Below are 27,367 nucleotides of genomic sequence, written 5' to 3'. Positions count from 1 at the left end.
ATTTGTTCTCCTCACTATAGAGGTTCAAAGATGATGAACTTTAAGAAAGGACACACTTTTCAGGGGCACCTGGGTGGCTCAGTCGGTTGAGCATCCGACGTCAGTCAGGTCATGATCTCACGGTTCGTGGGTTCGAGCCCTGCGTTGGGCTCTGTGCTGATGGCTCGGGGCCTGGAGCCTGCTTCGGAGTCTGTGTCTCCCTCTCTCGGCCCCTCCCCTGCTTGTTCTCTGTCTCTCTCCGCCTCTCAGAAATAAATAAAAATGTTAAAAAAAATTTTAGTAAAGAAAATAAATGATACGCTTTTCAAAGCATGTTGTTATGTACACTGTGGCAGAAGAACATCATTTGCTATTTTTCACTACATTTCGCTTCACATATGCATCTACACACTGTATAGACATATACACCTTACATAACATATATATAGATATAGATATAGGTCTATACGCTGGCTCACGAAAATGAAATCATTACCTGCACTCGTGTTTACCTCTCCACTGTGAACTAAGCCCTCTCACTTTCCTGCCAACCTCCTTTCTGCCTGCCTGTGGAGCTGAGACATCTGTGTTCTGCTCTTGGAACCCTTCAACTCCCTGGGTTCTGAGGCCTTTCAACAAGATTGGAGTTACACCATTGGATTTTTGGGGTTTTCAGCTTGCAGATGGCTCATCATAGGACTTCTCAGCCTCCATAATGAGTAAAACAAACTTGAGAGGAAGAGAGAGAGAGAGAGAGAGGGAGGGAGAGACTGTTGGTTCTGTGTCGGTTGTGTTTATCTGGAGAATCTTGACTAATAATTTATTTTGCAAAATCCAATTTTCACTTCCCACTCTGTCTCATATGATTTCTCAGCAGCCTTTGAGCCGGTGGATTCATTCTTCCTTCTTCAAACTCTACACCTCTCTTGACCTTACAATTTTTTTTTGTTTGTGTTTCTCTTACTAGGTGTGCCGTTTTGCATTTTCATCAGCAACGCATACGAATTTTATTTGCTCTGGTCAGTACTTGGTTTTATTAATTTTTATTTGCCATTCTAATAAATGTGCAGTGGTTTCTTATCGTCATTTTAGTTTTCTTTTCCATAATAACAAGAGCTGTAGGGCATGTTTCAATATGTTTGTTTGACATCCATTTGTCATCTTTTGGAAGTTCCTGTTCAAATATTTTGGTCATTTAAAAAAGGAGTTGTTTGCTTACTATTGCATTTTGAGAGTTCTTTATATATTTAGGATACAAGCTCTTTTTCAAATAGGTAATTTGCGAATATTTTCTGCCAGTCGGTGGGCGTGTATTCTCTAAGAGTGCTTTTCTTTTCTTTTTTTTTTTTTATGAGTGCTTTTCAAAGGTGTAAGTTTTTAATTTTGATGAGGTTCAATTAATCAATATTGCCTTAGATGGGCCATTTTTCTGGGGCCATGTCTAAGAAATCTCTGCCTAGCTAAAAATCACCAAGATTTTCTTCTAGTTTCACGTGTCTATTTATGATCCATTTTGAGTTAAATTTTTATTGGATGCAAGATATGGATCAACTTTTTTATTTTCTTGTAGATACCCAAATATTCTAGCACCATTCTTAGAAAAGACTATCCTTTCTGCATTGAATTATCTTTGCATCTTTACCTAAAAATCAAATGATGGTCTCTATGGTCCTATTCCTGGACTCTCTATCCTGTCCCATTGACCCAATAGGTAATATTTTTTCCAAACACACTGTGTCGGTTGATTAGTTTAACTTTATAGTAAATATTTAACTTAGATGCTATTATAAGTTCTTCAACTTTCTTCATTTTCAAAATTGGCTATTCTAGTTTCTTTTCATTTCTGTATAAGGTTTAAGATCATCCTGTTAATTTATAGAAAATTTTCTCTAATATTTATCTCAAATTGAGATGAATCTATAGATAAGTTTTTGAAGACGGATGCTGATATGATATCGAGTCTCTTAATCAACCAATGTGATGCTCCTCTCCATTTATGTAGATTTTCCTTGATTTTTTTGTCATTATTTTGTAGTTTTCAGCATACAGATCTTACGCACATTTCGAAAAACTTATATAAAATGATTTCATGGTGTTTGGTCCATTTTCAATGGCAATTAAATTTTTGTGATTTCAAATTGTTCATTGCTTGTGTGCTCTTTGAAAACTTACCTTACGATCTGTGTGATCTTAGTTCTAGTTCTTTCTCCAGGGTTCTTTGTGAATATCTAACACAGCAATCATGTTGTCTGCAAACAGGACGCTTTTGTTTCTTTCTTCCCAGTCCACGTGCCTTTTGCTTCCTCCTTTTGCCTTACTACACACCCCAGCCCTTCCACAAATTTGTTGGATAGGAATTACATGTGGACAACAACAACTATGTCAGATCTTAGGGGAAAAGGGGAAAAGTAATTGGTCTCTCACCAGTCTGAATGATGGGATCCATAGGACTTTTGGAGATAGCTTCTACCAGGTTGAGGAAGGCCATCTCTGCTCCTAGTTTCCTGAGAATTGTAACCATGAACATGGAAAGAGAAGAGGAGCATGGGGAGGATGTAGCCGGGAAAGAGTCCAACACTGAGCATCAGGAAGAAGAGGGTGGAGGGAAACCATCCTTCTGGGAGCAGCAAGTGACGGAAATGTGCAGAAATCCAAAGGAAGGAGTTTTGAAGAGGTTGGGAGAGATGAAAAGTGACCATTGCATTTTGCAACATGCAGGTGGTGTTTATCCTTGACAAGTGTCATTACGGTGGAAGGAAGATTCGAGTATGACAGCAGTGAATGGGAAGCGTTAAGTAGACACCTACAGACCCTTTCAGTCTTCCTTTCTGCAAGGGGGCCAGAGAAATGGGGAGATTCCCTGAGGGAGAAGGGAACGTAGAAGCAGATTTCTCCTGCCAGTATAACACAGCCTGTTTTCATGCCAAAGGACGTGACGTGAGAGAGGAAGGTGACACCAATAGTGATAAAAGGGAAAGAATGGGAAGAACTATGGATGTGTCACAAGTTCATAAAAAACAGAAGTAAAACCAATGAATCATCATCACAGCAGTAATCAGGGCAAGTTTATTGTGCACACACCAGAAAGACAGTTGGCAAACTGGGAGCACTCAAACTGAAACATGGAACGAGGCTCAGGGGTGTAGAGTTATAAAGCAACTTACATAGTGAGAGAGCAGCAACTGTTTATTCTTCACAGGGATTGGTTATAATACCAGAGTTTTCTTACATGACAGGGAATTGGTCAGTGGTTACCTCACATCAGCCTGAGAAAACAGTTCAAGTTGTGCTTATGATTTCCAGAGGCAGAGCGATAAAGGATTCCCATCGAGTTAGGCTTGCAAAATAAGCTAAATTAAGCTTCGTTTGTATGGCTCAACTGGTTTTATTTGTTCAGGGAATTTTTACGACTTGTCTCGGTTTGTTTTTTTATTTTAACAGATGGAAATTCATGAATAAAGCAATAACGAACAGGAGCCAAAGCAGAGTTAGCAGGTCTCGGTCTTTGGAAAGAACAGGAGTGGGGTGCCGGGGTGGCTCAGTCGGTTAAGCATCCAACTCTTGATTTCGGCTCAGCTCGTGATCTCGTGGTTCATGGGTTCGAGCCCCATGTTGGGCTCTGGGCTGACAGTGCAGACCCTGCTTGTCATTCTTTCTCTTTCTCCCTCTCTCTCTGCCCCTCTCTCCTTCTGCCCTCTCTCTTTCCCTCAAAATAAATAAACATTAAAAAAAAAAGAAAAAAGCAGGGGTTTGATATATGTGACAAAGTGTTGTTTTTTGTTACACAAAACAGAAAGAGCTCTTCAAATAAATAATGAGAAAACAGAAAAACTGTGAAAGCATGGGTACATCCACGAAAGTGAAAATATCAAATAGCAAACAGAATCATTTTCAAATGGGGGAAGGAATGAGAGAGAAGCATGAATGTCCAGATTTCTGAGTTGGATGGATTTATGGGGAAGTTGACAAGCCCATGGTATAGGAATCCCCACGTTTACTCATTAATCCATACTTCTACCAAACATTTAGTAACTCCTACATGCCCGTGTCAGGAAGAACTATTTAGAAAGCGTAGTTAGATGCACCACTCTGGGAGTCGGGAGAGACGTGTAGGTAAATAGAATCATTTTCAAAAGCTTCACTAACGATGATAAAGAATAACAACAATAATGCTTAATTCTCACGGAACTCAACTATAAAGCCTGCTATGGAGAATGCTGAGTGGTGCGTGTGGCCAGGTGAACCGGGGGTCACCAGAATGCAGGTACAGCCCCACGGGGATGATGGGCATACGATTTCCTTTCTAGTATCCCCCGGCGTGGACAAAACAGAGTCTAAACCCAGACGTGACCATGCAGGGCCGGTGGGAGAGATGCTGGGCACACCTTCTTGTTCTTGCTCCTGGAATGGAAAAGGAAATTTCTAAGTCTCAAGAAAGAATGGGGGGAATCCTCCAGGATTTTCTTCCTTCCATTGTCTCTCTTTGTTCATGTCTCAGTCCCTGGGCTGTCGCAGGCAGAGGCGATGGCAGGGCAAGAGCTTCAGGAACGAAGTTGCAGGAATCAAAATTCCCAGGAAGGGAGCCTTCCTCGGTGGGGTAGAGCTGCGTCTCTGGGACGGAAGCGTCAGACCCTATGGCCTGTATTCCTCTCCATGCGTCGTCCCCCTCCCTGCAGGGCCCAGAGATGGCACAACCATGGAAGTGGTGAGTTTCTGGCAGAATTGAAAGGGGAGCCTCGGGAAGGGGTAAGCGCGGATGTTATAAGTCCTAGAAAGGGAGCAGCTTGGGAGAACCGCCCTGGAGGCAGGTTTACGAACTGCTGCGGGTGCATCCTGGCTTGCTGACCATTTCTCAGAGGCCAGCAACAGAACGGATATCGCTGCAATGGCTTTGGAAGCAGAGCTGACATTTCAACCGCGGCCCACAAAAATGCTGACATTCTCTATAGACCATAAACGAGACCCAGCATCCCATAACGTCAAAGGTCCAAGATACAAACTGAAATTACTCCGCAAGCGAAAATTGCAAACATCTCTACTGACTTTGTAAAAGAGCATTGAAAGAAATAAAGGGACATAAAGAAAGAAAAAAATGAGGCAGTCAAGTATATACAGGGTAATTATATAGTAAACTTGACTTTTTTTAGCGTATCTGGTGGGAGCTTCAGGACGATTCTTAAAGGCAATAAAAATCCATAGGGCTTTTAAATATCTAACCCCTGTTATGGGCTTAACTGTGTCCCCCCTCAGCCCCCAGAATTGATATGTTGAAGTTTGGCTCCTAGTATCTCAGAATGTGGCTTATTTGGAGACAGAGTCTTTAAAGAGCTGATTATGTTCGAATGAAGTCATTAGGATAAGACACAATCCAATATGATATTGGCTACACACGGTCTGAGGTTGTTTCTTTCTTTCTTTTTTTTTTTAGTGTTTATTTTTATTTTTTGAAAGAGAGTGCGAGTGGAGGAGGGGCAGAGAGAGGGGGACAGTGGATCCCAAGTGGGTTCTGTGCCGGCAGGGGAGAGCCAGATGCGGGGCTCGAACTCACGAATCGTGAGATCATGACCTGAGCAAAACCAAGAGTCGTGCTCTCAACTGACTGAGCCCCCCGGGGTGGCCCTGAGGTCCAGTTTCTTTTTCTTTACAATAGTGATTAAACACAGTGCCAGAGTCAACATTTGCTTCTTAGGTGGCAAGGATAAAATGAGTCAATGGGCATCCTTACCTTCCGTCAGTGTTCTCCACGTTGTATGGAAATGGTCTGCGAACAACTCTTCACTTTTGTTTTCCTTCCAGTCCCACTCTGGAGCCAGAGACTCATCTCTCTTGGAATTTATGTCCTCGTGCCTGTCAGACACATGTTAGGAGCAAATAACATTTGTTTCATTGAAATTAAAATATGTTTTCAATTTCGAAGAGCTGGATTATTAAACAATAAAATGATTTGTTCGGTATGTGTGACTCTAAAAATGTCTCTTAATTCCAGTAGAATAAAACCAGTGTGAAAACAGTTTTTGTCTATTCTTGAGGTATTCTGTCATCTTGTAAGTTGCAAAGAAATATGCAATATATTTTAACTTATAATTAAGTATATTTAATTAAATATATAATTACATAAATATGTTTTACTTATTTAATTTTTCTGGTCAAAAAAAAAGATTTTATTTTACACAAGGCTGAGATATAATTCTAGTTAGTATGATTTACCTTATTCTTTATTCTTCCTAAAATCAGTGACACTACATTTGCCTGCACTTACTGGGGTAGATTTGGGAAGTATTGCCCCCCACCAAAAAGCAATTTTGGATTTAAATGGATAAAGTGTCAAAACACACACATCAATAATATCTAAAACATTACATACTTTTTCCCTATAGTTTCCTGACTAGCAAAGCATTTTGTACCAGGTACATTTAGTTTCCTGATGCCAAGGTAGACTGTGCATTTCTCTCGCAAAATATTTATGTGGCTTTCTCAATTTGCATTTGCTTCTAAAAGTGTTTGATTCATATTGATAATGTTCCTGAAAGATTTCTCATATGAAATTCAGCCTACCAACTTCCATTTACACATGTACAAAATCTGACTTTGCCTAACCATTTTCTTCTATTCGTGACTGGCCTATAATGTGAGCCACTGTTCCCGGACTTTGTGTCACACAAGTTAAATTTGAGTCAATGGGCCAAATGTTTTCAGAGCTCCACCAGGTACAAGAAAGGTTACTGGATGCAACAGATACAAACACAAGGGAAGGAGTTTTGAATTCTGGTATCATAAGGGAATGTATACAGAAAACTGATCAGGCAATCATAACACTATAACTCAAGTAAATGTTAGTCTGAGGGAGGAAGATGCTGTGAGACAAAAATGAGAATATTTAACGAGGACCTGAGGATTGGGGTAAGGAAGGCAGGCCCGCCCGAGGAGGTAACGGTAAAAGTGCGACCTATCAGCATCGGGCATATAGTCAGCGGTATTAAAATGGAGGTGTATGGTGACAGATGGGAGGTACAGGCTTCCAGTTATGGAATGAGTAAGTCATGGGTACGGCACAGAGAACAGAGTCAATGGTATTGTGACAGAGGATGGTGACAGATGGTAGTCACACTTGCGGTGAGCACAGGATGACATACAGACTACACTGCACACCTGAACCCAATGTAACACCGTGTGCCAACTATCCTCAAATTAAACAAAACCCAGAAAAGTGAGACCTATCAGGTAGGCACTGTAATGGTTACCCAAGCAAACCATTTGGGAGGAAATGGGGAGAACCGGGCAGAAGAAATGGCTCGGACGTAAATACACAGCTGGGTGCTTTCAGTGCTAGGATCGGAAGGTGACTGGAGAAATCTAGAGGGACGAGTTTGCAAGAGAGTTGAGAGGAGCTTTGAGAAGGTGGCAGGTGCAAGGCATACAAACCGTGAGAAGGTGTGAAGGTAACGGGGAAACTTTGGAAGATGTCAAAAGCGGAATGACTTCATATTCGTGCTTTAGTTTAGAAACCTCGCTCTTGGTGCAGTGGAGGGAATGCTCCAGAAGAAGATGGCCGAATCTAAGTTGACGGGGAGAGGTTGATAAACTACGCAAGGTCAGAACTCAGATTTAGTAAGAATGAAGATTGCTTCTCTGACGGGCCCACAGAGCACAGGGGAAAGGTGAAACATTCCTGAGCCAAGCAGTTGGGAGGCTGGCCGTGCTTTGACTTCCAGGGGTAGAGCTCGGAAGCAGTAGCCCGTCGGGGAAACCCTGTCCCCACCCCAATGCATTCATGACACATTCAGTTCTCGGCGGTAGGCTATACAGAAGTGATGTGAATCACGTCTAGGCTAAGGAAGTCACAGAGTGGTCTTTCCGTCCACACTTCTTCCTCTGTTATTAGATGGATGGCATGCCCGGTATGACCATGGACTACAGGCGACAATATGATAGGTCCTTTTCCACTTAATTTTCTTTTTCCGTTTTTTTTTTGTTTTAATTTTTTTAAAGGTTTATTCATTTTTCAGAGACAGAGCGTGAGCAGGGGAGGGGCAGAGAGAGAGGGAGACACAGAATCCAAAGTGGGCTCCAGGCTCCGAGCCCTCAGCACAGAGCCTGATGCGGGCCCCAAGCTCAGGACGGTGAGATCATGACCTGAGCTGAAGTCAGAGGCTTAAATGACTAAGCCACCCAAGTATGCACCTCCCCCCACCCCACGTACCTTAATTTATTAACTTAATTACCTCGTTCACTCTACTTAACTCTTAAATTACCTGGGAGAGTAAAAAAGGGGCACCTTGACGTAAAGTATGGCCATAATAGAATCATGTTAGTGTTCAGAAGGAAAACTATGAGGAAAGGCTATATTTTGTGTGCAGTGGCAAAACATTTGATAAAACGTCACTTATAAAAATTTGGAAAGCAGCCCATATGCCTGTTGTGGTGTGGTCTGGAGGAAGAGATTGGAAAGAGTCAAATACAGTATAACTCTTAATTTCTGCTTTTAGCAAGATCTCAAAAGAATGAGGTGAGCTTAGGCAAAAATTGCTTGAGAGAACAAGTAAAACAAAATTAATCAAAACCATTGGGGCTTTAAAGGGTCTGAAAATTCAGCTCCCTTCTGATCCCAACAAGAGGAGACAATACAGAAAAGAAATGGCCGGGACAATAAATGTTTCTTAGAATTTATAAGTTATTCATAGAGATTCATCCCTGGGTGTCTTTCCTTGCTCAAAGCCTAATTTCAGATGGTCTCAAGATAATTGATATTAAATTGAGAGAGAAAGGCTTGGGAGCAAGAGAAAAAGTAAAGCTCAAAAGTTATTTCTAGTTGCGAAGAATGTAGTTACTGGCACATGTATCTGACTGGAGGCAAATAAATCAGAAACTAACTAAATTTTAAATTTAATTACACTGTTAAGAAATGTAAAGCTATACTTGTGCCCCCATAGTACATCAAGAGAAGGCCCACGGAGGCTGGGAACCCCCCAGGAAGGACATAATTAATTGAAGTCTATCAGATTTGCCACGGAGAATGAGGAACAGAGAGAACTCCCAAGAGTGAACCGAAACCAGAAGAAAAAATGGGTAGTGAATAAAAGAAGGCAAGTGGCTGGAAAATTGGTTTCAAGGTGACCAGCTATCTTGATTTGCTCATCACTTTCCTAGTTTTAACACTGATAGTCCTGTGTCCTGGGAAACCAATCAGTTCCAGGCAAACGGGAATGGTTGGTTACTGTACAATAATTCTAGGAATGAGTTTTTCCTGGTGGATCCTGATAGAACAGTGGGACAAAGTTGTTGGAGATATAAGTAAAAGTGTAGTTGTAGTGATGGATGCTGATTCCAATCCAGCTGTGGAGGGAAGGACAGCAGAAATATCTGGCAGGGAGGGGGTAAGGGACTAGAGTTCAAGATGAAGTCCAGACATAACCACAGTGGTTTTTTGATGTAAAAAACTTTAAAGCATAGTATAAGGAGTCATGAATAAGAACGTTGAGGAAAGATGCCTGGCACCTATAAATAATTTTTTAGCATCTAATTTATATTGAGACCCTATTACAGTGAAAGTCTGGGTGAGCCAGTGCATTCCTTTGTCTTTCCTTGACTTGTTCCACAGAGATAAGCATGATAACGGGTGAGTATAAGAGCATTAGGAGTAAGCATTTCTGTATCTTTCAGTCATAGTCTATTCAATCTCAAAGCCTCTAAAATTATGAAGTTTATCCTGGTTAATATCCTGCCTTCAATCTCAACACCTCTCCCTGTTGGTTCTAAACAAGAAGGCACCAAACATGTTTGATTTATGACGTGTGTGTTCTTTCCTTAACAGTTGGGACGGGGGCGCCTGGGTGGCTTAGTCTGCTAAGCGTCCCACTCTTGGTTTTGGCTGCCATCATGATCTCACAGTTCATGAGTTCGAGCCCCGCGTCAGACTCTGCACTGGGGCTCTGGGCTGGCAGTGCGGCGTCTGCTTGAGATACTCTGTCTCTGTCTTTCTCTCTTCCCCTCCCCTGCTTATTCTCTCTCTCTTTCTCAAAATAAATAAATAAACGTTCTAAAAATTAAAAAAAAAAACCCACACAATTGGGATGAGTTGGGAAGTGTTAATACCAAAAGAGTTGCTTCTAGAAGACAAAGCAGAAAGCAAAAATGGTTTTTCTTTCACTTTACTGTATTTATTTACTATATAACTGATGTTAATAGGTTTGGAAGAAGGCAGGGGGATACGAAGGGTGGATTTTAATTCAGTTTGAGGTGTATAAATGCAAGATTACAAATAATGTGCAAAGAGCCAGTCCTATTGGTGGGGCTAAGGATGAGCTTGGAGCTAAATTGCATTGTTTAGACTCTTATATTTTCACATTTGTGCAAGACACAAAGAATCGATCCCTTCTGCCAGGAGACATTCTAGATGGTTTGCAAAAGAGCCCTCATTCACTCTGATTCATGGTTATCTGTGTGGTAATGCAAGTGTAAAGTTTTTGCACAAACCGTATTGCAAGCAACGAGTTTGAATCAAGGAATTGTCTTGATTACCTAAGTCTCAAAAAAAATAAAAGGGGGAAAAAAGCTAGTGAGACCACTTTTCTTGAGTCGCTGTCCAATGAGATGGATGAAACATGATTTTGAGCACTAAATTAAGAGTAAGTGCAACTTGTATAGCAGTGCTCATAGCAGAGACAGTAGCCTGGAAAGATAAAAAGGAGGATGGTAATGATTGCTCTCTATTATCGCTGCCCCTCCCCCCCGCCCCTCCCCCAATAATGGCCGCGAACTACCTTAGAAAGGACACTTCAGGCACCCCTTAACCGGTTCCTTGTACTTTCTATGCATTGTTTAGAGGCACTGAAGTTCATCAAGCTAAATCTGTGGCTGGCAGTTATCAGGAGAAAATAGCACTATTATGTATCAGGGTCCTGATTAAATAAATCAGCTAAGCTTTAGACTCTGCAGGACTTGGAGGAATATAGCATAAGCCTCATTAAGCCGAACAGGTGAATGATCATGTTATGGCGGGCCTCATTACCTTCCATCATTTGCCTATATTTTTGTAGAGGGCACAGGTTATTAAATGGCTGTCAAGGGAAACAGGACTTACTAGGAAGGGGAACCAGTTGCATCGTGTATCGGTCATATTATCTGGCTTTGATTAACCCAGTTTGGGTCCCATCGATTATTAGAAATGCCCCAGATCTTTGTAGGGTAGACAATAGGAAAATATGGGCAATGTACTGGAAACTTTCTTCGGAATTCTTCAGAGAGGTTTTGGGAAGATTTCTCCCTCCAAACTAGTGGGGAAGCATTCTCCATTCTTGATGCTGTGGTTGTGGCTTGTGTTCATGGTTGTTGGTAAGCTGCCCCAGGGAGAGTCAGGGAGGAAAATCCCTTTGGCTCCACCATCTCTGAAAACACCAATTGTCTTAGAGAGGTAAAACAAAAAGAAAAACGCTCACCACCCCTAATTCTATGCAGAACAAAAATTTCTCTCAAAATTGAATATGAAATAAAGACATTTTCAGAAACACTAAACCCGAGGAGTCCTACTGCCAGTATATTTTCACTAAAAGATCCTCTGGTAGAACAAAAACAACACCAGTCAGGAAAGGGAAGTATACAAAAGCAAATAAAGAACTCTTGAAATGATAAATATGAAAGTAAATATAATTTTTTCTCTTATTTTTAAATGACTGTAATAAATAGATGTCTTAAGCAAAAATATGATTTTAATTTTTTTTACGTTTATTTATTATTGAGAGACAGAGAGACACAGAGTGCCAGCAGGGGAGGGACAGAGAGAGGGGGGAGACACAGAACCTGAAGCGGGCTCCAGACTCTAAGCTGTCAGCACAGAGCCCGATGCGGGGCTGGAACCCACAAACCACAAGATGATGACCTGAGCTGAAGTTGGACGCTCCACCGACTGAGCCACCCAGGTGCCCCTTATGCAAAAATATTAATGATAAACTTTCAGGGTATTTGACGGAAACGGAAACACAAAAGCACTCAAGTGATCCAAAAGAAACTTGTAAAAAGTGAGGCACCTGGGTAGCTCAGTTAGTTAAGCGTCTAACTCTTGCTTTTGGCTCAGGTCATGATCTCACGGTTTGTGAATTCAAGCCGTGCGTCAGGCTCTGTGCTGACAGTGCAGAGCCTGCTTGAGAGTTTCTCTCCCTCTCTCTCTCTCTCTCTCTCTGCCCCTCCTTCACTTGATCTCTCTCTCTCTCTCTTTCTCAAAATAAATACACTTAAAAAAAGAAATGTTTAAAAATAAAATATATAAAGAATGGAAAAGGGAAAGACAACTTGCAAGATAGTAGATTTAGATAGAACTGTATTGACAATTATGTGCAAATGGTCAGATTTTACAAGAAATAATGCCAAAGCAATTGGGCATCTTTAGAAAACAATAACTGCTACCTGATACCAGCTACAAAAATTACCCCCAAATGGACCATGACCTAAACGTAAAACTGAAAGCATGGAATTTCTGAAGGGCATCCCCCCTAAAGACAGCCAAAGTACTATCAAATCTTTGCAACACTGATTTCAGTAAAGACATTTATTAGATACAACACAAAACGCTCAAGTCACAAAAGAAAAACTGATAAATTGTCCATCGTCAAAATCTAAAACTTCTGTGCCTTGAGAAACACTGTTAATTTCAAAGATAATATACAGACTTGGAGACAACATATGTATAGCATATGTTTTACAAAGGTCTGGTCTCTAAAATACATAAAGGACGGGGCGCCTGGGTGGCTCAGTCGGTTAAGCGTCCGACTTCAGCTCAGGTCACGATCTCGCGGTCCGTGAGTTCGAGCCCCACGTCGGGCTCTGGGCTGATGGCTCAGAGCCTGGAGCCTGCTTCCGATTCTGTGTCTCCCTCTCTCTCTGCCCCTCCCCCGTTCATGCTCTGTCTCTCTCTGTCTCAAAAATAAATAAATGTTAAAAAAAAATTAAGAAAATAAAATAAAATACATAAAGGACTCTTACAACTCATTAATAAAACAAATTTTAAAAATTGGCAAAATATGGAGCACCCAGGTGGCTCAGTTGGTTGGGGGTCAGACTCTTGGTTTCAGCTCAGGTCATGATCTCTCATTTCGTAAATTTGAACCCTGAATCGGGCTCTGACAGTGTGGGACCTGCTTGGGATTCTCTTTCTCCCTCTCTCTCTGCTCCTCCCCCACTCGTCCTCTCTGTCTCTCTCAAAATGAATAAATAAACTTAAAAATAAAAGAAAAAAATGGCAAAATGTATGAACGTGCATACTTAGCCAAAGAAAAGACATGAATGGAAAGTGAGATATGAAAAGTCATTCAAAATTTTTTGTCATCATGGAAATGCAAAGTAAAGCTACACTGAGATATTTCTAAATATTTGAATGGTTAAAACAAAAATTTAACCTCTTATAACATCAAATACTAGCAACGAAGTGAGGCAACGTGGACTCATCAATTTCTTGTAGAATTAATAATGGGCTATAAATTTTGAGAAATAGTTTGACAGTCCCTTAATTTGCTTTACTTTTACTTCTAAAATTGTGTTTAAGAACACAAAACATGAAATTTACCATCTGAACCATTTTTTAAACTTATAGTTGAGTGGTAGTAAGTACATTCATATTGTGCAGCCTTCACTGCCATCCATCTTCCAAACTCTTCTCATCTTGCTGTACAGAAACTACACCCACTGAGCAATAATTGCCCATGCCTTTCTCCCCATATGCCCTGGAAACCAACATTCTACTTTCTGTCTCCATGATGTGACCAATTGATGAACCTCATAAAAGTGAAATTATAAAATATTTTTATATTTTATATGCCCTCGAGTTTCATTAATGTTGTAGTTGTATTAAAATTTTCTTCTTTGAGTCTGAATGGTATCCTGTTGTGTATATACAGCATATTGTCCGTATCTGTGCATCCTTTGATGGAACTTGGGTTGTTTCCACCTTTAGGATATTGTGGATAATTCCTCTGTAAATGTAGGTGTCCAAAATCTCTTTGAGATCCTGTTTTCAGTTATTTTGGGTACATATTCAGAAGTGGATAACATATGAAGTATATTTTTAGTTTTCTGACGAAGGATCATCCCATTTTCCATGGTGACAGCACCATTTTTCATTCATACCACCAGTGTACAACTGTTCTATTTTCTTCATATCCTTGTCAACACTTACTGTTTTCTGTTTTGTTTATGTGTTTGTTTGTTTGTTTGTTTTATAGTAGACTCAATTTGTGGCGTAACACGTCATCTGTCCTGGAGAATGCCCCATGTGCACTTGAGAAGAATGTTTACTCTGTTGTCGTTGAGTATGGTGTCCTTGAAAGGTCTGTTAGATTTAGTATATTTATTACGTTGTCCAAGTTCTCTATTTCTGACTTTTCTTCTATTCTATTTGTTAGGTTCTATTCATTGAGATTGTGGTATTAAAGTCTTCAACTAGTGTTGTAGAACTATTTCTCCTTTCAATTTTGTCAATTTTTTCTTCATGTGTTTTGGTTCTGTTATTATGTGCAAAAATGTCTAAATTGCTGTATTTCTTGCTGTATTGAAACGTTTGTTAATATACCCTCTTTGTCTCTTATAACCCTTTTTATTTAAAGTCTATTTTGTCTGGTATCAGTATAGTCGCCCTGGTTTCTTTTTGTCACTATTTACATGAAATATCTTCTATCCTTTCGCTTTCAACCTGTGTTTGTCTTTGGATCTAATATGAGTTTCTTGTAGACAGTATACAGTTCAACCATGTTTTGTTTTATTTTGTCCCCCCACTCCCATTCAGCAAATCTTAGTCTTTTCATTCAAAACTTTAATCCACATACTTTTCACAAAATTACTAATAAGCAGAGACCTCACTTCCATCATTTTGCTATTTGTTTTCTAAATATCATATAGATTTTTTGCCCCTTATTTTCTGCATTATTGCCTTCCTTGTATTTAGTTGACATTTTTAGAGTGAAATATTTTAATTCTATTTTAATTTCCTTTTGTGTATATTCTTCAGCTATTTTCTTTTCAATTGCAGTGGGAATTGGGTTTAACATCCAAAGTTATCACACTCTGAGTTGATTCCAGCTTAACATCAATAATATAGAAAAATCTGCACCCTTTTTTTACTTATTAATGTCACAGAATTACATCTTTATATATTGTGTGCCTCAAAACACAGATTAATATTTTTTTGCATTAGTTTGTTAAATCATTTGGAAAGGAAAAAGTGGAGTAATAACAAAACTATATTACAAATATGCTGACTTTCATAATTGCCCAAGTAATTACCTTACCCAGCAATCTTTGCTTCTTCATATGACTTTCAGTTACTGTTCAGTGCCCTTTCATTTCAACTGGTAAAACTCCCTTTAGACTTTCTTTCAGGACAGATCTAGTAGTAAGACTTCCTTAGCTTTTGTTTATCTGAAAATATCCTCATACCTTCCTCACTTTCAAAGATCAGTTTTGCCAGATAAAGACTTTTTAGTTGACATTTTTCTTTAAGCACTTTGAAAATATCAGTCCATTTCTTTCTGGCCTCCAAGATTTCTGGTGAGATGTCTACTGATAATCTTACTGAGAATCCCTTGTATGTGACGGGTTGCTTCTCTCTTGCTGCTTTCAAAACTTTCTTTGTCTTTTGACAGTCTAATTATAATGTGTCTTTGTGTGGGTCTCTTTAAATACACCCAATGTGGGGCTCCTGGGTGGCTCAGTCAGTTGAGCGTCCGATTTTGGCTCAGGTCATGATCTTGCAGTCTGTGAGTTCAAGCCCCATGTCGGGCTCTGTGCTGACAGCTTGGAGCCCGGAGCCTGCATTGGATTCTGTGTCTCCCTCTTTCTCTGCTCCTCCCCTGCTCATGCTCTGTCTCTCTCTCTGTCAAAAATAAAAAAAACATTAAACAAAATTTAAAAAATAAAAAATAAATAAATAATAAATACACCCAATGTGGAGTTTGTTGAGCTCTTTAGATGTTTATGTTCATTTATTTAATCAAATTTGAGATGCTTTGGTCAAATAATTTTTCTGTCTCTTTCTGTCTTCTTCTTAGGGGACTCCCACAGTACATATTTTGATCCACTTAATGGTACCCCACAGACCCTTAAGCTCTGTTCACTTTTTTCCCCAACCTTTTGGGCATGAACAGTGATTTTCTATTTTTCCCAGTTGCTTTTGAATGTTCCAGTCCTTAAAAGTCAAGGTCCCAACAAAGAAAAAAAGAAAAATGAGGAGAAAAAAAATGTGTCAGCCCTTTAAATTCTCTAGAAGTCACTTCAGCCAAATGTAGTAAGGCTTTCAACAATAGGATGGGGGATTGTGAAATGATGGCTACCCATCTCTGCATCTGCACCTCTGTGATCACAGGCATCAATCAATCAATCAATCAATAAAAGAAAAAAAAAACACAGAGCACAAATCCCCAATATTTGGAGGGCAAGGTCCTTTTTGTTCCATTGGCTTCTGCGAGGTATGTGTAAATTGCTCCCAGAACACATGAACAGCTGGCTGCCAGGGACCTAGGAGTGGTAAGTGATAGCTGATGCTGTACTAAGAACTGAAATTGACTCAAACTAACCATGACTTACCATCCAAGCCTTCTCTGGAAGCTGGAAGCCTTCAAGTAGGTGCAATTTCTGAAATAGTTACCACAGACAGATTCTGCCAGTACAATTATTGTCAAGGTGGGGAGACAGCTTTCTGGTGCTTCTTATTCTGACATCTTCCCAGAACCTTCTTCAGCATTTTTCTCATTGAGCTAAGTTTGCACTTTTGTCTCAATAATCTCACTCCTAGGTATTTACTAAAGAGCAATGAATAATGAATATCCACAAGATAAAATGTATGTGAATATCTTAAGGGCTTGAAAAAATCATCTCCCTAAACTGGAAACAGCTCAAATAATCTTCAACTTGTGAATGGTAAAAAACAAACAAAAAACAAATAAACAAAACACCAAGTTGGTATAGCCATATAATGGTACACAATTAATCAATAAAAAAGAGTGGAAACATCTGACCAGAGAAGTTGATGTAGACTCAACTTTCCCTTCTCCATCCAGTAAGTATATCTACATGCAAGAGACATAACACAAAAGATAATCAAATTAGAACTCTGAAAAACAGAAAGAGGAAGGTGAATTAGTTAGAAATACCAAGACAGGAGGAAAAACATAGGGGTCATTCTTCTTAGCATCCCCACCCTATCCAACAAGAAGAAAATGGTTCAGATCTGGTGATTCTGACCTCCAAGTAAGCACAGAATGTGTCCAATGTATGACTAGCCATCCACTGGATCGAATGGGAGTCTGGTGACAAGACCAGGAGACCACAGCAGGATCAGCAAGAGGTTTCAGCCAGAAGCTTCACTGCCAATAAGTGCACAGGGGAAGCACTCAACATCTCCACTCAGCTGAGATTTTCTAGCCAGAGAAAAATGCCCATCTTGGGAAACTGACAAGAGGGGTCCTGCCACAACAAACATCCATCCTGGGAAGAACTCTGAAAACAGAGAGAAAATAGACTGAAAAACAATTAATAAGCAGAGCCGAGGGACCTATGGGACAATAACAAAAGATCCAACCTTTGTGTCATCTGTGTCCCATAGGAGAAGAGAAAGAGAATGGGGCTGCAATGGTGTTTGAAAAAATAATGGCTGAATATATCCTAAATGTGATGAAAGATAAACCCACACCACAAAGAAGCTGAATGAATCCTAAATAGGATAAACTCAGAGAAATCCATGCAAAGATACATTGTGATTACTGAAAAGTAAAGATGAAGGAAAAAAATCTTAGCAACAGAGAGAAAAGACACATTATCTATAGGGAACACCAGTTCAAATGACAGCAGATTCCTCATCTGAAACCTTGGAGGTCAGAAGGAAGTAGCACATTTTTCAAATGATAAAAGAAACGTCAACCATGGATTCTATATCAGGTGAAACTGTCCTTCAGGAATAATAGGGAAGTAAAGACATTGTCAGATGAAGTAAAACTAAAATTATTTGTCACTGAGAGGCCTACTTGTAAAGAATGGCTAACATAAGTTCTTTAGACAGAAAAGAAATGTTAAGAAGAAATCTTGGAGAATCAGGTGGAAGCCAGTAGGAAAGGGCAGAAAAACTGATAAATGCAATAGACTGTCTTTATCCTCATGAGTTTTTAAAGACTATGTGTGATGGTTAATACCAGAGTTATAATGCCATCTGATCCTTAAGACAATGATATTTATAAGTGGGAGAGGTAAAAGAAGTTAAATGGAAGTAAGAATTGCACGCAACTAAAAGTAATAGAACACTGATATCATTATATACAACTCTTCGGAAATGTACAACCTTTTCAAACGTTTAATTAAAATAAAACAAACAAACAAAGAGCAGGAATGAACAACCAGTCGTGCAACACCAATGATGCTCTTAGATACATGATGATAAATGAACCAAGCCAGACTCAAAGGCCACAGAATGTATCTGATTTAAAAGACATGCTGACATATGCAATCTTCAAAAATAGAAAGTTCATCCATGTTTACCAGGGACTGTGTTGTGAGAAGCGGGATTGACAGCTAAGGGGCCCAAGGGAATATTTGTGGATATGGAAATGTTCCGTATCTCGATTTTGGTGGTGGTAACATGATTGTTTGTGCTTGCCAATGTCCACAGACTGTACACCTAGGAAGCGTGAAATTTACTCTGTAAATTATAGTTCAAAACCTGCATGAAAAAATATATATTTATTTTTTATTAATCGGAATTCTAGATAGCTGAATTTCCTCATCACTTCCATTTCTGGCCTCTATACAGATCTATGATGACACTCTTAGGAGAGGATATCTCCATGTCTTTATTTAGTCATGTGGTTTCTAGTAGACTTCTAGGAAATCATTTCCGGTAAGTCTTTTTTCCTCTATCCATTTTCCCATGCTATTCTAGGCTTACTCACATGGTTTATTTAAGTGTCCTGGTCACGGTCAAGTCTTTGCTTAACTATATGACAGGGTTGTGCTTACTACTGGACTTACAGATGTAAAGGGAACAAAGTTTGGTCTTTATCCCTATAGATCCACTCCTTGTCTTATATGACAATGGGACCATCCCAGGTACCCAGATCGGAACCTGGGGGTGATCCAGGGATTTCCCCCTTCCTTTCCTGCGTGATCTAATTGAACCCCAATCTTGTCTAGTCTACCGCCTTATCTGCTTTCACACAAATTCTCTTTGTTTATTCCTCACTGCTCTTTCCATTTGCAAGACCATCATCACATTTACCTTAAACTACCACAACCATATGTAACTGACAATTTACCTCCAGGTCTACACTCCTCTAAGCTGTTTACGGACAGATATCCTGTAGGCTGCTTCTTCTTCTTCTTCACCATCTTTTTGCCAAACACCTTGCTAAATCCTTGTATATACAAGCCAACAGAACACAACCCCTGGTTAAGATGATAAAAGAATGAAGTAGGTACTTTGGTCCACTGAGGGGAAAACAACGATGAATGTGAACTACAAATATTTATAGACAGATAATAAAAGGGTTCTTATATGGAGATTTGAAGCTACCCTGGTTGAGGAATCAAAAACTAATACATAGGAGGTTGTGGATTCTCCTCTTGTACAAACAGAAGCAGAAAACACTCAACCAGGGCATTCTAATCACCAAGTTCACCTAGCAATGAACTCTATGTTTCTGTGAGTCCATGTTTTCTTTTATTTATGATAACAGACTTATAATTTTTGTTCTTCTAAATGACTCTATTTTCAGAATCAACATACTTTTCAAACTTCATTGGAAGTGAATCATTGTCTCTGTATGAGCCATAAAATACGAGTAATTATTCCTTTGATTTTTATCAGAAAAGGGGCATTGTAGCAGACCATTTTATATCAATTTGGGCTCGAACTTAAAATCGCCATGAGGGCAGGCTGGGAAAGGTCCTTACTCGATCGATATACCTCCCGTTTTGTCTGCCACTTAGTATTCTCCATTTTTCATTTTCAGAGGAATAAAAATGCAATAGAGATCATGCTTTTTATTGAATTGCCATGGTCCAGAATGTTCAAAACAAATTCTGTAGGTTTTCAAAGCTATTCAAAATGAAGAATTCAAAGTCCTATAATTATGTCTCATTGCAAATACGTAAAAGCATCTCACTGGATAAGTTTAGGCATCTCCCAAAAGGCTGCCTGAACAGTTAGCATGACCGTGTGTATGTATAGCTCTGGCAGATTCTTTGTTTAAAAAATTTTTTTAGTGTTTATTTTTGAGAGAGAGCCAGAGAGATAGAACCTGAGCGGGGAAGGGGCAGAGCATCCGAGGCAGGCTCCAGCCTCTAAGCTGTCAGCACAGAGCCTGATGTGGGGCTCAAAATCACGATCCGTGAAATCATGACCTGGGTGAATTGGGTCACCCAACTGACTGAACCACCCAGGCGCCCCACTCTGGCAGGTTTTTTTTTTAAGCCATTACTCTGTAATAAGAAGAACAATGGCTGGCATTTATTGAGTGCTTCCTTTTTATCAGGTTTTCTTTATATGTCACTTCGATATTTTCAATTAATGTTTATGACAATCCTATAAGAAAGATCTTACTAGGATCCTGACTTACAGGTGAGGAAATGCAAGTTAAATAACTCATCTAAAGTCATACAGGTAGCAAGTGGTAAACCGGTTACTTTGCCATTGTTCTTGAATTCTGCTGGGCACAGGTGGCCTGCCATGTGCAAGGGACTTGAAGGGAGAAATTAAAAACTCAAAACCCTGCAAAATACCTTTTCTACCTACTGACTGCTTACATGCCAGATGACCTAGTCACTGTTATCTTTCTAACTATATTAGTGAACACAGCTAAATAGTGCAAGACGACTTTATGTCTGCATCGTTCATTGCTTTCAGCTTGGGGGTGAGAACAGGTACAGGTTAGAGATTCTATAATGGAAAGATAAGAGTACTGAGATCAAAGGAGTAATTTAAAATCATAATGTCCTGGGGCGCCTGGGTGGCTCAGTCGGTTGAGGTTGAGTGGCTGGCTTCGGCTCAGGTCATTATTTCATGGTCCGTGAGTTCGAGCCCCGCGTCGGGCTCTGTGCTGACAGCTCAGATCCTGGAGCCTGTTTCAGATTCTGTGTCTCCTTCTCTCTGATCCTCCCCCGTTCATGCTCTGTCTCTCTCTGTCTCTAAAATAAATACACGTTAAAAAAATTTAAAAAAAAAGTAAAATCATAATGTCCTGCTCTGTCGTCATAATCTCATGGTCATTTGCATCACATTAGGATTAAGTATTGAGGAATGTCATAACAGCAGCGATGAATATGCAAAGGAGAGCCTTCAGGGGCTTTAGCTACTAGGAAATCTTTTGTAAATGTTTATTTATTTTGAGAGAGAGCATGCGCGTGTCCGTGTGTGCAGGTGCACAAGCGGGGGTGTGAGGGTGTGGGGGGTGTGGCACGGCAGAGAGAGAGAGGGAGAGAGAGAATCCCAAGCAGGCTCCACAGTGTCAGCACAGAGCCCGATGCAGGGCTCAATCTCATGAATCATAAGATTACCGCCTGAACCAAAATCAAAGGTCAAACACTTGAACCTACTGAGCCACCCAGGTGCCCTTTCGATTATGAAACCTTAATTAGTACCTCAAACCACCCTAAATAAACATGCGATTTAAGACACCTGATATGCAGCTTCAAGTAAAGTTCTACAAAGAAAATTTCCTCCCTCAGGTCCCCCTTATGGAGAAATTTAGGAGCCAATACAAATACAACAGTATTTCTGGTTTTCATTCCTGATCCTGCCATTCCTTCTTCTCTTGCACACACATTTACGTGCACACGCATGCACACACACACACACACACACACACACACACATATACACAGCGTGCCCCTTGAAGAGAACACTGTCATACCTTCCTATAGCAGAATCAGGAATATATTTCCAGTAGCCTCAGCTTGTTCCAGTTCTCAGGATGAATCTCGACTTTCAATCTGACAACTTTCATATGTGAAAAATTTACCTGGACGCACACACAAATAGTATTTGATGATCATTCTCTATTTAATTTTGCCGCTGTTCTCTAAAGGCTGCATTGGAATCACCCACGCTTTCGTTTAACACGCATACAATTACCATTACTAGAAAATTGTATAGAAGAGACAGTACCTATCTGTCTCCACACACACTTTTATACACTCTATTAAAATCCCTTACTTTGCCAATTATATTTCTCTGTGCCTGGTTACTCAGGCATCCTTTATGCTTGCGAAGGTCAGTCTACATGCTGTCAGGTAACATTAGAGAGACTTCCAATTTCATTTCTATATAGATTCTTCCCGAAGTCCCTATCATTAGACACACTGCCAGTGAAGCTTCCAGTTGGGCACATCGGGGTTTATGTCACTATGACAGGTCACTGAAATATGCCGGTACCACACTAACACTAGCCTTGCATTTTGCTTTTACATTTGTTTTAACCTTCATGAAGCCTTGTGCTGGAAAGAGAGACTGGCATAGCAAAGAAGAGTGAGTCATTACAATCCCCTGCGATCCCACAAGGAAATGTCAGTGAAACAGCTCAATCTTCATTGCTTTTTATATCTGAGGACCAGGTAGATTTTCAATTTCTTTAAAATACTTTCAATAATCAAGGTTTCCTTGCAGCCTCCGTCTTCCTTAAAATCTGCAGTCTCTTTCCTCTCCCTTCCTTGCTATTTACAGAAAAAGAAACTAATCATTTTGAAAAGTATCCGTACTGAATTTTTGTTTTGTTTTCGCAGAAAATCATGAAAAGTGTAGTTGTGCATAAATTGGAGACGTTTTGGCCCAAAGTCATACAGTTATGGGGCAAATTATTCATCTTTATCATTTAGGTGAATTGCAAGAATTAACGTACAAGAAATTAGAGTGCATTGAATTGTCAGAACTTACATATTTCAGATGTATGCTTATCGACACAGGTGCTCTTTTAAGGAATTTCTTTTAAAAAATAGTTTCTATGGCAACCACATTACATTTAAGACCAAAAAGAATGATCTTCAACTCAAATTGGAGAGCTGCACTGTATATTGAGATCATTCCAATAAATTGCAACAATGTAATCTGTGCTAACACTCTAATGTTTTTCAGGTCTTCTCATTTTTTTTGTAACACACCTAAGTATGCCTCTGGGACAGAGTGAAGTCTCAGGGTGTAGAATCCAGATTGACAGGTGTTTTTTTTTTTTTTTTTTCTTATTCCTTTCAAGGTCTGCCTAAAATGGCAATCAACCACGAGAGCACAAGGATATACATTTCCTTTCCACACTCTTCAACAGTGGCGTAAAACTATAAATTTCACCAGCCTAACGAACGGAAATATTAAGTCTGGTTTTGTTTGCATATTCCATAATACTAGTGAAGGTCAAGGAGTATTCATTACTATCAGGTATTTTATTTCCTCCTTTGTTACTTTGTTTTTGTTTTTGAGGGGTTGTCACTAAAAAAAATATTTTATAAACAAATAAATAAATAAACAAATAAACAAACAAATAAATAAATAATTTTATTGTTTTTCACCAGATTCTTCCTAGGTTATATATGTAGGAAATATATTCTACAGGTCTTTATCTTTTAACTTTGCTTTTAAGGACATAAAACATTATTTCCTTGTGATGGAGAGCATCTATCAGTCTTTGCTGGGCTTTGTTTTAGGGTCTTCTTTATGAGCATTTCACTCGCTGTCTTAGCCCATTTGGACTGCTCTAACAAACTACTACAGACTGGGGGGCTGATAAATAGCAGGGATTTATTTCTCACCATCTGGAGGCTGTAAGTCCTGGTTCAGGCAGGGTTCCAGGGTTCTGGTGAGGGCCGGGATGCAGACTGCTCATTGTGTCCTCACAGGATGGAAGGGGCAAGGGAGCTCCCCAGGTCTCTTTCAGAAGGGCACTAATCCCAACACTCAGGATCCACCTTCAGGACCTTATCACCTCTCAAAGGCCTACTACCCCCCAAAACTATCATGTTGGACATCAAGATTTCAGGGTATGAATTTTGTGGGGACACATTCAGACACAGTCCCTTACAACTTCATGGAAGAGTATACGTCTTCATTTCCATACTTCATTTCTATATTGTTTATTTAATACAAATCGTACACTGTTTTAGTAACTTGAAATGTAAAATATGTTTCTGTATCTTAAAGGGAAATCTCTCCATTCATTATTTTCCACAACAGCCTTGGCTCTTCTTGTGCAAATATTGCATTATATACGTTTTAGTATCATTTTGTCAGGTTCTATGAAAAACTCCTGTTAAAGCTTTGCCTGTAATCGTGCGGTATTTATTAATTAACTTTGGAGACTGGACATTTTTGCCATGTTGACTCTGTGCCATGGACATAATATTTCTAGTAATTCAGGCTACCTGTATATCTTTAGTAATATTGCTAATTTTCTTATCAAAAGTGGTCTACTGTTTCGTTATTTTCTAGGTATTTTATTTTATATTCTTTTGTTTATATTCTTACCATTATATTTTATAATTGTTGTTTGCTGACGTATGATATTTATATTTTCATCTTGTCCCAGACCGTTTATTGTAAATGTAGTTTTTCAGTGGATTCTCCTGAACTTTCTAGGTAGACTCTCATTGTCTGAACATTCTCACCAGTTTCTATCTATATTATCGTCTTTATATTTATTTTTGTTTTTCCCTATTATTTCTTCTCTATACCTGTCATCTTCTTTAATTGTTTATATTTCCTTCTTCTCCTGTGAATTCCAGCCACACATGATCACTTTGTCTCTGACATATTTTTCTGCATTCATAAATTGTCTCTTATTCTTTATGCCACTGTGAATTGTTAAGGCAAGACTTTTTTTTGATGCACCAATCCCTTTTCTCATTAAAAATTGGTTTTTAAAAAGTTTCCAACCTTTATATCTTGTTTCGTAGTATTGTCTTATTTAAATTTTAAGAGATTTTAGAACAAATGTTCTCCATCGTTAGTTTTTTTAACTTAAAAACGTTAGAAACCTAATTTTCCCTTTTCTTTATTGATAGTTTGATTCTTTTTATGTTGTAACATAATTTCATGAGACTCATGTTGGTTTTCATGCTTGTTAATCATTGAGCAAAGAAAAGGCTGTAGCTGATGCTGGTGATTTCTTGGGTTGAGTGTGAGTATGGGCGCTCACAGTTCATTTGATGCTATTAGAATTTTTCCTGGATTTTTTTAAAGTTTACTTATTTATTTTGACAGAGAGAGAGAGAGAGACAGAGAGAGTGGGGGGAGGGGCAGAGAGAGAGGGAGAGAGAGAATCCCAAGCAGCCTCCACACTGCCAGCATGGAGCCCAACACTGTGCCCGAACACACGAACCATGAGATCATGACCAGAGCCGAACTCAAGAGTCTGCTGCTTACCTGACTGAGCCACCTATGTGCCCCAATTTTTCTTGGCTCTTAAGTTGGAGGATGATACAAAAGATAAAAATTGAGGGTGTTGCCTTTTGGTGAATCTGAGCAGAGTGTCTTCTCTACATCTGATGATGCCACTACCTCCCTTACCTAGGTTGATCTCACCCCATGAAACTTCACCGTTAGTCTTACTCACCTTAAGAAATGGCACTTAGACCAGGCCAATTGCTCAAGCCAAACCTAGGAATGACTCCTGACATTTATCTCTCCGTCGCCGAACATCCTGTCAATGCAACTTCCAGGATACTTCCAAAAAGTACCCATTTCACTCCTTCTTCATTGGTAAACCCCTACTTAAAGTCACCATGATAACTCAGTAAATTGTGGAATCGATTCACCTGATCTCTCATCCAGTGCCTTCTCTCTATAGCACTCAGGTAATTTTTAAGCACCTAGATTGGTTATGGCAGTCCTTTCTGGACAATATTCCCAGATTCTGCATACCTTGTGGATAGTCACTCTGATTTGTTCTGATTTGTATCAGAGGTGACACATACCTGGCTGATAGTCACATAACTCTTTTCCAACAAGAATGAGACAGTATTCTACATTCTACAAAGCTTATTTTGACCAAGAAATATTATCTAATTTTCTAGCCCATTCAAAGGGGAAAGAAAATCTGTGGCAGAAAGTAAAACCAGTCTTGGAAGACGGTGTTGAATATTCTGTTATCTGGTCTGAGGCTGCAGAAATCTTCTTGACCTCTAACACTTACTAAATTTGTGTGTGTGTGTGTGTGTGTGTGTGTGTGTGTGTGTGTGTGTTTAACTGGGGTAGTCAGCCTTCATTGCTGACTTATTTATGTAAATAAAGTTGAGATTAATGTACATTCATCTTATGCAAGAATGAAATTATTTTCTTTCTAATTTAGCAGCCACAGCACACAGTGGTGAAAATAAAGGTATGCCAGTTGCATTGGCTGACTAGAAAGAGGATGTTTCACTCTCTTTTTGACCTAGGATATCACACTATATCAGACCTGAGCCAAGATAAAGAAACAATAACATCTCCCGTCCCCCGGTTTCCTTTTCCCCTAGATTGCAAATGGGCAAAAATACAACCAGCCATGTTTGTTTTATTCCTAGCAACTGGAATCAAAACAAAAACAACCTGGGTGCTTCGACTCACGGGATTAGCACTAGACTGGATCTGATTCAGAATGAATGTCGCTAACTGGTTTGGCAGACAAATTATAGCAGCCATCAGTGACCAAATGATAAGGATTTTGTGTTTGCTTCCAACTGAAACCTGTAGTGAATGAAGATTCGTTTGTGATGTGTGGAGAAGAGGTCTCCCTACCATTTTAAAAAACTTCCTTTTTTTCCTTCATAAACATCAGTTTCCCAAAACCGCCAATGAAGCAGACTCTTAGGTCTAAAGGTATAATTTGTGTCTGAAAGTGTCCCGTCAGATGCGACCTCTTCAAATGAATTCCGACTCTTCAATACAGTGATGATAGGTCTCTGGGGTGAGATTAAGACCTCAGTATGATCCTCATTCTGTCGCCTGTGCGCACAGATCACTCCGTGTGAACCGCAGCTTATAAGGTCGTATCACCAGTGAAATCATGTATTTGTTTTTCCATTGCCACAATATCAAGTCCAAGTGGCCCGTCATGGCAGATGCGCGGCAATCCTAATTTTACGCTTTATGTCCTACCCGTCTCCTTCAGCGGGCAGGCTTTGGCCACACCAAATCTGCTATTTCCCGTATCAACACATCTGCCGTGTTGCACACACTCTCCCCTCGACCACGAACCTTCTTCCTCTCTTACTCGTCCTACAGGTAAACTTCTAAGTGCCTTTCAAGCCACTGCTCTGCAGGGTCCTGCCCTGAGAAGGCGCAGACACTCTTACAGGCAGTGAATCACTCCCTCCTCTGTGATCCCGTTGGGGGTGATTGGCTCCTTCGCTGGAGCATTCATTTTGTGGAACTGAAATCAGTTAATTTTGAGTCAGCCCT

This window comes from Panthera onca, chromosome B2 (genome assembly GCF_046562875.1).
Source record: "Panthera onca isolate mPanOnc1 chromosome B2, mPanOnc1 haplotype 2, whole genome shotgun sequence".
In the NCBI taxonomy this organism is placed as follows: Eukaryota; Metazoa; Chordata; class Mammalia; order Carnivora; family Felidae; genus Panthera; species Panthera onca.
The sequence above is the reverse complement of the archived record's forward strand: the minus strand, read 5'-3'. Positions refer to the sequence as shown.